The sequence below is a fragment of the Octodon degus genome, unplaced genomic scaffold, assembly GCF_000260255.1.
Source record: "Octodon degus isolate 3935 unplaced genomic scaffold, OctDeg1.0 scaffold00001, whole genome shotgun sequence".
Classification (NCBI taxonomy): domain Eukaryota; kingdom Metazoa; phylum Chordata; class Mammalia; order Rodentia; family Octodontidae; genus Octodon; species Octodon degus.
In genome coordinates this window covers 3181338-3192769 of record NW_004524577.1, presented here as the reverse complement: position 1 = coordinate 3192769, position 11432 = coordinate 3181338, and the positions used below count along the sequence as shown (strand labels likewise).

Genomic DNA, 11432 nt, shown 5'->3' with positions numbered 1-11432 from the left:
AATGTCTACCTGATGAAAATAGGGTTGTACTGTTAAAAATTGATTTATCGCGGATGTCTCTCTTAGGCACTGCTTATGTTTCTGCGTCATAAATTTTTGTGTGGCTCTATAATAAATATACAGTCAGGTTGCATTTTATGCAAATTTGAATTACACAGTTTGAAATAGGAGGTTATAAAATATTAATTAAACCCTGCTTTATGGGCCAAATTTGAAATAATGTAGATCCTGTTTGCATTTTTTTTTTTTTTTTTTTTGCAGGAAATTTAATCTCGTGTGATGTGAGTTCTGCTGCATTGTGTGAGGTCTTCGGGACTTCAGTTCTTTGCCTAAAATAAGACTTTTATGTCTGTTTACTTAGCCCCCTATGGATGGTCACTTAATACCTCTGGAGCTTCTTTGAAGGCAAACCTTTACAAATAACCCTCATAATCTCTTTAGGGAGGATTCTTAGCTGTGGAATTTCGGAGCCAGTACTCGCCAGGTGTACGGTATTCTCAGGGTCCTGTCCTGAGGGGTGGATCAACATTTAGTTAACCAAATATTTGCGTAGTGCTTGCTGTGTGCCGGGTCCCAGAGCTCTGTGTTCTCCCACTATTCCCAAGCATTCAGCACCTCGTTCTACCCCCATGCTCCTGTACCCCTGTACCCCCGCCCACAACAAGTGAAATCCATTTGCTCAAAGGGCTTGTGACTCCCAGTATTCCTATTAGGAAAATCAGGTCACTGAAAAGCAACTCTGAGCTCTGGGACCATGGTGTGTGTGTGTGTGTGTGTGTGTGTGTGTGTGTGTGTGAGAGAGAGAGAGAGAGAGAGAGAGAGAGAGACAGAGATAGAGAGAGAGATAGAGACAGAGAGAGACAGAGACAGAGACAGAGAGAGATAAACAGAGACAGAGCGACAGAGAGACAGAGAGAGAGAGAGAGAGAGAGAGAGAGAGAGAGAGAGAGATCTAGTCCTTGATTATTAGGAGATTAATAATGTCTGATGTTTTTCAAGAAACTCGATTGTCACAGGTTGCATACTTGTGCCCTCTCAAAATTCTAAATTCAAGCCTAATTTCTAGTGGCTTTTGGGGGGTGGCTAGGCTGGGAGCTTGGAGCCCCCCGAGACCCAAGACCGCTTCCTTCTTTGCCCCCTCTCTGCCAGGTGAGGACAGAGGGAGATGGCTCTCTATGAACCAGAGAGAAAACCCTCTCGGCACGCCTGGGTCTTAGGCTTCTCAGCCTGCGGAACTGGGAGAAAGGGTTGCTGTCCAATCCAACCAGGCCACGTCACGGACAAAGCAAGGCATCCCTCAAATCCACACCTCTCGAGATTTCCCCATCAGAAGCCTCCCTGACCTCGCATCTCAGGTGACAGGTGTTCTCGGGGTGCAGTCGATTTGTCCCAGCTGCTGCTCACTGCGGCAGGGGTTCGGGACCCTCCTCAACTCCGTGGTTGTCCGTTGTCCGGTCGAGTGCTGGCTCTGTGGTTTCTTGTCTCTGTGGCTCCCTGAGCCTCTGATCTTTCTGAGACAGCGTGGCTACTCTGCTAAGTTGCCAACGTGGAGCTTGACCTTGGACTCCTCCTCCAGAGTGCTGGGGTTGGTTACAGGCCTGTGCCACCCCACGAGGCTCACTGGGTCACTTCACTGTGAGATATCAAACTGTTCACCTGGTCGAGGATTTCAGCCAGTGGAAAGTGGGAAGACCGTGGAAGGGACCTGGGCACATAAAACTTCACCTTACTTCCACTAATTCGAGGGTTTTTTTGTTTAGTTTTTTTTTTTTTTTTTCCTTGATTGAGGATTGAACGCAGGGCCTTCACAAAGAGCTACCTCTCCAGCCTTTCTTGAGACAGCATCTCAGTAAGTTGCCTGGGCTGGGATTATATAAATATAAATCTCCTGCTTCAGCTGCCCAGAATGCTGGGATTACAGGTGTGTACGGTTTACATTTGCAAATATTTAATCACACCTAACTGCAAGGAAGGCTGGGAAATGTAGTTCCACCTCATGGCCAGAGAAGAGACTATGAATGTGGGGGTGGGGGATAAAAGGTAGAGATACTCCGTGGACCTTCTAAACAACAGATAAAGCAAGCTGGGCACCTCCCCTGTGAGAGGTTAGGGCTGCATATTTACCTTGCTTTCTCTCTCCTTGATTTATCTCAGTGGGTGAATTTATAAATAAGCATCTAAAATTTATTGAGTCTGAGTGGAATAACCTCATGGGCTCTGGAAACTTACTCCCCAAAGCATATGTTAATCTTCTCTTTTCTCTGTTTGACTCCCAAATTAGGTCAAAGTCAGAGCAGAATGTGCAGGCTATGGAGCCAAAAAAAAAAAAAAAAAAAAAGGAAAGAAAGAAATTCTGAATAAGAATCACAGCACCATCAATCTCCCCTATGATTTTGGGGGTGTTACCTAAACTCTGAATTGTAGGGGTTCTTTTGTTTTGTGAGACACATGTAACTTTGCAAAGCAATGGGGTACACACCCTGACTTCTGAGATTCTCTGGGAAACGGAGACAGGAGGGTTCTGAGTTCAACCCCACCTGGCAATTTAGCCATGCAGAAAGACCCCGATTCAAAATAGAAAATGGAAAAGGGGTAGGGATGCAGCTTAGGCAGAGGCCCTGTATGCAATCCCCGGAAGAGTTCCCTTAATTTACCCGAGTGCCCCAGTCCTGTGGAGCGAAGCTACAGCCTCCCGCTCCCTGTGCAGTGTAAATGACTCACCCCGAATGCTTGGGTGAGGACTGGCACCCAGGGCCGGGAAATCCACAAAGGAATTCAGCTTCCGTCTCAGACAGGGTGACCGAGCCTTCACACTGCCCTGTCCTGTGGGTCGCCGTCATCCTCAGTTGAGGCTACCATGGAATCAAGAAGGTGCCTATGTGTTTAGAGACAAGTGGGCTTCTCCTCACCTGCCAGCTGTTGTCCCGTGGGCTGACTGGTGACATGTGTTCCCAGAACTGGGGGTTGGGGTATACATTGGCCTGTGGGTTTATACCAGTTAGGACCCACTTTTGGGACAAAGGCTGGGGTCACTTCCAAACAATGACTCCACAGTCATGTGGGGAGGGACACTCTTCCAAGGGAAAATGGGCTATAATTACCCGGAAGGCAGCCAACACAGCAGATGTCCGTTATAGACAATGTGTTTGAAGGATGACTTAATTGGACCTAATTATGGCCCAATTTTTATTTGTTTTTTGAAAAATGATGAACTGATTCCTTCTGATGATAGATGAACTCAATTATGGGAGTTTCTTTCTTTGCTGCCGCAGTGGCCTGCTAGTCACCTTTTATTGCTTTACCTGTAGCAGTGGGGGCTTTCTTTCTCCCCACCGTGGCATCGAAAGCATCTCTCTGACCCAGGGGCTCCTCTTGCAGGCGTAGACCACCCCTGTGGTGCACAGATCTCTCTCCTTTTAAAGAAGGGGAGTCCAGTGGGATCTAGGTGCTTTTAAAATTGTTTATTATTTTTCCTTTTTAAAAATGTATGTATCAGGCCAGCCAAATAGCTTAGCAGATTAAAGTGACTGCAAGCAGGTGCAGGGGCTAGGGGTTCCATCCCCGGGCCTGCCATGCTGGCCCCGCCCCCGGGGTGCACTGACAGGGCAATTGACACTGGGCGTGGTGGCGCACGCCTGTAATCCCAGCTCTTGGGAGGCTGAAAACAGGTGGATCACTATGAGTCTGATCTAGTAGTGAGACCCTGAACACCCTGTAGACCCTTCCCTAAAACACAAAAACCACCCCCCAAAAAAAATTTTTTTAAAAGGTATTTATGTATGTATGTATTTGTTACAGGGTCTTGCTACATAGTTCATGCTCCTAGTGATCCTCCCATGTCAGCCTCCCTGGCGCTGGGATTACAGGCGTGCGCCACCACACCCGATCTCGGTGGCCCACACAGTGGGTGGTACTGGGGCTTGAACTTGGGGTTCTTGAGCTATCTTTCCAGCCCTAATTTCTTTTTTAAAAAAGAGAATAAAAATAGTACAAAATTGCAATACTTGTTTTTGATGAAACATCATTAAATATATGGGGGAGGCACAGAGAAAGAGAGGGAAAATGAATTTTTTTCAGTCTCAGTTTCTCACTTAGAAAACGTTTCGATAGAGAGAGGTGCTCTCTAAATCCTCTTCGGCGTGAAGACTCACGAGAGTATGGTGGCCCGACGTTTGTGTCCTCCCTCAGTCACATGGTGTCATCCTGACCCCAGCCTGGTGCTATGTGAGATGGAGGCCTTCAGAGGTGATCCGGTGGGGGGCTCACGAGCAGGGCTAGTGTCCCCGAGAGGCCCGGCCCTTCTCCCCTGGGGGACTGCAGCAGCAGGACAGCCACCCAGAGGCTGGTCTCCCTCAGCGGCCAGCCCTGCCAGCGCCTTCCTCTTGGGCAACCCAACTTTTGGAACTGTGAGAGAGTTTTTTTGGAGACACGATCTCACTGTGCAGTTCAGGCTTGACCTTGAACTCGCCGTGATCCTCCTGCCTCAGCCTCCAGAGGCTGGGATTACAGGCGTGCGCCACCATATCCAGGTGAAATTTCTGTTGTTGATACAGTATCTAGCTTACAGTATTTGATTACAGCGGCTTGAGTGTAGACAGAGGCAGCTCTATAATGTAAAAACAAAACAAAAACAAAACAATGCTGGCCAAAATTATTATTATTATTATTATTATTATTAATTATTATTATTGAGTATTCTCCAGGCACTACAATAAATAAATAAATTCCAATATATATCAACCTATTCAGTCCTGTAAGCAGCAATATGATGTGTCATTATTACTCCCTTTTAAAGATGAGAAAATTAAGGATTCACAAAGTCATTTTAGGATCAGTATGATGGTACACACCTGTAATCCCAGTGCTCGGGAGGCCGAGGCAGGAGGATTAGCGTGAGTTTGAGGCCAGACTGGGCTATAATGTGAGTTGAAGGCCAGCTGAACATAGTGAAACCCTGACTCAAAAAAACCCCAAATCAAACTAAACCAAATGGAACCAAACCAAAGCAGACCTAAGGTCTGAGGCGCCGAGAGGCCGGAGAGTGTGCTCCTGGGTGCTCTGATGTCACTGCGGCTTCTGCTGGGCAGGGCCTCAGGGCGGCGCGGGCTTGCGTGCTGGGTGCAGCGCTGGGGCACTTGGGAGGCGTCTTTGAATCTCGTTCATACATAAGATACTGAAACCTTTCTGCATCTCCCTGAGTGTTAATACATACGTGAGGAGTTTCAGCAGGAAAAACAGATGCAGAGTCCTTAAGGGGTAAAGGGTTAGAATGGAATTAGTTAACTTCATGGACGTAAGATTTGGCACATAGTAGGTGCTCAGCAAGGGACATGTATCACAATGATCCACTAAGCTTAGCTAGTTAATAGGACACAGTGCTAGTGGGCGTACAAGAGGTCCGGGAACAAATCCCTGGCTTCGGGTCACGACTCTGAAGGCTCCTCATAAATCAGTACGTCCCCCCGCCCAAGAACCACATGATTTTATTTTAATCACATGTTTACAAAAGAACAAAAAGTGATTCGGAACATGAAAACAGTTTTTCCTTGAGTTAAATACATCAAAGTGACACAATCCCACCCAACTGGTGCGTCACTTTCAGAGACGCAGGGCACTTGGAAATGTTGCGCTGTCACTGTGGGCATTTCTAAGAGCCAACCCGCAGGGACGCTCTTGAGCCTTAGGAAGCAGTAACGGGCCAGCTGAACATAGTGAAACCCTGACTCAAAAAAACAGGCATGGCGGGAGGACAAGGAAAACAGGCTTTGAGAGTTTCAGTCCGCACTGTAATGTGGATTTCACCGCCTCGGTTTGCTTGCCCATTTCTCAGACCAATGGATCAGAAGCCTGTTTTTGGTTTTTTTTTTAATGTATTTAGCACAGTGTCCACAGGATCGCACTACACAGACCAGACTCGTGATCGGCCTGTGCGCAGCCTCCCAAGCGCTGGGATTACAGGCGCGCGCCACCACGTTCAGTCTCACCCGCTCTCTCAGTGTGCCCCGGGGGCGGGGCGGCACGGCACACCGGGGATCGAACCTTGGTCCCTGCATCTGCCTAAGCAGGTGCTTTATAGTCCGCTGAGCTATCTGGCCAGCCCGGTAGCCTGTTTTCACTGGCTTTCTGCTGATTGCTGTTGATATTGTGTAGGCTATACGTTTAAACTTCTGTAAGGAACATTGCAAACTCTTTCGTGTAATTTAAGTTAGTGCTGAATATTCTTCAAAGGATTTTATAAGTAATACCGTATTTTAAATGTGAAATATTTTACAATACTTCAAATTCTCTTGTTGCTACCATATTGTTGCTTTCTCCAACTTTATGTACACATGATCTAATTCCAGGTAAATGTAGGATGGATCTAAAGACCAATACTCTTCTAAGAAAGCCAATAACCACAGGAAAGAAGCCCTTGAGCAGGAGAAGGAATTCATAAGTTTTGAAGCTCATGCCTATCAAAGGCCAACCAATAAGGGCTACAGGTCCACCTCCCGGAAAAGCCCTGTAGCTTTCCTTTTATGTTTTTGGAAGAAGAATCTGAATGTTCTTTTTAAACCAGTTACCAAGGCCAAGCCAGACACAAATAAAACATTTCCAATAAGCGGTAGTGCTTTGTCAAAAAAAAAAAAAAAAAAAAAGAGAATCATTCTAAAGATCAGGAAGAACACTCCAAGTCCTGGTAATCCCATTCCAATTTCTCACGCATCATTAAGGAGATGGTGGTGGCCCCAGCGAGTTGGAATGTGCAGGGTGGGAAGCTGAGTCCAGAGAAAAATAAGTTCTTAAAAGTAATTTTCTCTCTGTTTTTAAATTTTAGGGAAGGGTCTACAGGGTGTTCAGGGTCTCACTACTAGATCAGATTTATAGTAATCCGCCTGTTTACAGCCTCCCAAGAGCTGGGATTACAGGCTCGCGCCACCACGCCCAGTCTCAACTGCTATCTCATCATGCCCTGGGGATTGAGCCAGCTCAGCAGCCCTGGGGAGTGAACCCCTGGCCCCTGCACCTGCTTGCAGGTGCTTTAATCTGTTGAATTATTTGGCCGGCCCCCATAGAAGTAATTTTCTTCAGTAAAATTTTGCCTCTTTCAAATTGGAAAGCACACATTTGGCTTAGACAATTGAGCTGTTGGAAGAAAAATGTCGACAAGTACTCCTGCTATTTTGCAAAAGTGTTTCTCCTTTCTCAGCAACCTGGTTAATTTTCTCTGTTAAGGGGTAACCACCTTCCTTAATAAGGCAAGCCTGGAAGGCCTATTTCCCCAGGAGAGGTAAGGGATACATACCTGGGAGAATAAAGAAGGCCGCAGGAGAGAAAAGAAAGTGGTTGGAAGGGGGAGCTCAGAGGAGGGCAAGCAGAAGGAGAATACTACCTCCTTTTTGGTCCAGGGTTTTGGATGTTAGAGAGGAGGAAAAGAAGGACAAGGGGTCAGATAAGTGTGTCCTTTCTCAGGCTGGGGAGATCCTTGGTGGCCTAAGTGCCTGCCTGGCAAGCACAAGGACCCAAGTCTGATCCCTGCTACCACATGCTGTGGGCCCCAGGTCCTTGGCACATTGTGCAGGCCACCAAAGCCAGGCGTGGTGGTTCATGGCCTGTAATCTCAGTGCTGGAGCGGCTGGGGCAAGAGGAGCGCTAGGAGTCTGAGCTGTGTCGTGAGACCTTGTACCAAATAAAATAGAAATATTGATACATGTCTTTTCTCCCCTTGGCTGAATCAACCCCTTTTGGCTGGGGCTGGGGAAGCACATAAGAAATAACTAGAGGCATTTAGGGGAAAATAGCAGGGCAGTGGGGCTTGAGAGTCCATCCCTGTAAGGGACTCGGGTGAAAATGACCATTGGGCATGAACGTAGGATGGCTGCATCTTAGAAGAGCGTTGGTGGTGGAGTGGGCTGGCTATGTGATTGCTGTCACTTTCCCAGTGCCTTGAAATCTGCCTGACATGTCCTTCCACCGTCACCAAGAAGGAATCCAATGAAGGTACGTGTGCAGGCTGCCTTTCTGTTACAAGGCAAAAATGATTCTATAATCAAGAGCTGTAGAGTAGTGGCCTGAGCCAGGGTGATGAGTGAGTGTCACAGTAAAGGCCCAGATAGGCCTGCAAAGCTAGCAAATGCCAACGTGGTGTCACCCAGCGCAAGGTGCTGGCTCAGCTCCCCAGGAGAGAGCCTGCAGGTGAACGACCCGTGGGCAGTACTGCCCATGCTGACCGGCAGCAGAGGCTAGGGCGGGGCTCAGTGACCAGCAAGGACTGGAGCCAGCACTGCGGGGGGACCACGGACAGAGACGGGGCAGGCAGAGAGGAGCCAGTCGCCGGCAGCAGCTTTCCCATGCTCCTTGATGCCATCCTGAGAGGGAAAATGAGGAACCAAGCTTCAGAGGATGAGAGGGCTTGGGTAGAGAACTGGAGTCTTGCATTGGGTTAAATATTTAACCCAAAGCTGAAGCAGGAGGATTTCAAGTTTGAACCCAGTCTGGGCAACTTAGAGTGACCATGTGTCAAAAAAAATTTTCTTTTAATTTTATTTATTTATTTATGTGTGTGTGTGGCCAGCTCAGCCCACCAGGGGGCAGGGCTGGCTGGCATGTGGTGCTGGGGGATTGAACCGCAGTCCCTGTGCTTTGCTAAGCTTGTTCTAAGTGGGTACTATAGACCACTGAGCCATCTAACCAGCCCCTCAAAATTCTTTTAAAAATTATTATTATTATTTTTGATACAGGGTCTCGCTATGCAGTTTAAACTCATAGTGATCCTCCCGTCTCAGCCTCCCCAGTGCTGGGATTACAGACGTGCACCACTATATCCGGTTTCCATGGCCTGCACGGCATGTGGTAGTGGGGATCCAACCTAGCTCCTTGCGCTTGCCAGGCAGGCACTTAGACTGCTGAGCTGTCTCCCAGCCCCTAACTGTTCCTTAAGATGCTGGCTGGGGCAGTGAGCACTCTAGCCCACCACGCGATCACCAGGGGAAGTAGCTTGCACTCTAGGTGTGTTGCTAAGCTGCAGGTAAGTGTAACTAAATGCACTGCTGCCTTCTGGTGTTTTCAGTGTGTGACGGGTTTGTCAGGAGGTGACCCTGAGTCTAGCAGCACCTGTGCTGGTTGGTTCAAAGTGACCACTGCACCCCATTGCCTCATCAGTCATTGGCTTAGGCAAGAGATCTCGGGGCACTGGGACAACTACTGAGGGACATCTGGGAAGAAACCACGTCTGTTCTGATGTGGGCAACAAGAAGCCAACAGAAGCTGGTTGGTGACTTGAATGGGGTTTGCTGAAAATACAGGGAAGCGAGGAGAAAGCGGAGCTCTTGGCAACATTGTGGGGCAGTCCTGTCTTCCCTCTTTTGTTATGTGACAGAGGCTAATTTTCTCTTGTAAATTTGCTTGCAACCCAAAGCCCTCCTAAGTGAAGCAGAGCGTTAGGTAAAATTGCAGCCCTGCTACTGTGTGCAAAGGATTATGAAAGAGAAATGGAGCTAACGGTCCTCCGGGTTGGCAGGCACGTGGGGCTGCTTCCTTCGGGCAGGCTTTACCCCCACAGCACTGCACCTTGGCGTGCGGCATCGCCTCCGCTTCACACAAGGCAGCTCTACTTACTGCCTGCAGAACTTTCCTTAGGGCAAGAAATGAAGACTCACTTCTAAATTCTTTTTGAATGTGAACAAAGAGATTCTATTTCCTTTTCTAAAAAATGTATTATTAAAATGTAAAAAGTGTATATTTCGTCTAGAGTTGCGTGTAAAGTAAGACAGGGCCGTGAGACATCAAACTGGCTGCCGTACTTTGGCTTCAACTGGAATCGCCTTTGCCTTTCCCCGTGCAAGAAAAGAAGTCTTAGAACTTACAAGTATTTCAGGAAGAAATGGATTTTAACTGCTGAGATGACCAGAAATCGAAAGCTCCCGCTGACTGCAGCTATGCAATTTGGCTGTCTCTTCAACATGCAGAATTCTCTCTGACTCTAAAATTGCATCTACTTTGGTAAGCTTATTTTTCCCCCAATCAAATTATATCTCTACCAAGTTCACATCACACATGCAAATTACTCTGTATGAATTATTTCAGGCTAATTTACCAAAGAGAAAAACAGAGGGAAGGAACAAAAAGGCAGAGAGAGAGAGAGAGAGAGAGACAGAGAGAGAGACAGAGAGACAGAGACAGAGAGACAGAGACAGAGAGACAGAGAGAGACAGAGAGAGAGAAGAGAGGAGAGAAGAGAGAGGAGAGACAGACAGACAGACAGACAGACAGACAGAGATAGAGAGAGAGACAAACAGAAGGGGGGAGAGGAGGGAAAGAGACAGAAAGGAGAGAGGAAGGAAGGGTAGGAGGGAAGGAGAGAAGAGGAGAGAACCGAGAGATGTTCGTGCAGGACATTCAAGGGTCTTGTTTTTCTCTGCTTTTGACCACAAATGGAGCTTCAGTTGTTGAGCTTTTGGGGTGGCAAAGTCACTGCAGTGTATGTCTAGAGCGAGACCAGCACCACACTACAATTTTCTTAAACATGTATTTGGTTCAGGGTCTTGCTATGCAGTTCAGACTCATGTGATCCTCCTGTTTCAGCCTCCCCAGCACTGAGATTACAGGTGTGCGCCACCACTCCTGGGGGTGGGGGGACACAACATGGGAGACCAGGGATCAAACTTGGGTCCTTGCGCTTGCCAGACAGGTGCTTAGACTGCCAAGCTATCTCCCCAGCCCCGCCACACTGTAATTTAGCCCTTAATATTTAGCTGTAATTCTGTAAGTTAACCTTGATTGGGATCTTGACTATGCGTCACTGGAGATTTTATGTTTGTTTAGGAAGCAAATATTTAGTCATCCAGCCATTTCTGGTGTTCAGATTACATGATAAACAGCAATTCAAGTAATGAAAAAGATATTTGGGAAGCATTTAACAAGCACCTACCGCATGCAGGGCCTGTAGTCGCCGCCCGAAGGTGAATGAAGTGCAACCCCTTAAATAAGGCTCCACCCTGCCTGGAAAGGACTCATTTTAGACTGGAAAATGATAAAATTCCAGTGGCATAGCCAGTGGGAAAACACACGGAGTATGACTATTCAGGGAAACAAAAGATTAAAACCACCGTGAATTAGGCGGCCACTCTTTGGGATGGCTCCCAGTGACCTCCCCGCCTCCCACGTCCTTGCCTTCCTGTACTGCACTGGGCTTGGCCTGCGTGAGTCCTAGGATGCAAAGCTGCGCTGGTGTGCGCCCCCCAGAGGCACTCTGTGCCACCTTGGCACGCACGCTTTCTCTGTCTCTCTCTCCCATCTCCCCTCCCCCTTCTCTCCCTCCCTTTTTCTTCCTCCCCTTCCCTCCCTCTTTTTCCCTTTTCCCTCCCTTCCTCCCCCTCTTCTCCTCCCTCCCTCCCCTCCCCTCCCTCTCCCCCTCTCTCCTCTCTTCTTCCCTCCCTCTCCCCCCTCTCCTC

At 47.9% G+C, this 11432-nt stretch overlaps 1 pseudogene; it reads right to left on the bottom strand.

The window, feature by feature from the left end:
* Positions 1 to 6267: 6267 nt before the first annotated feature.
* Positions 6268 to 11432, bottom strand: part of LOC101583932 — a 26528-nt pseudogene continuing 21363 nt past the window's right edge.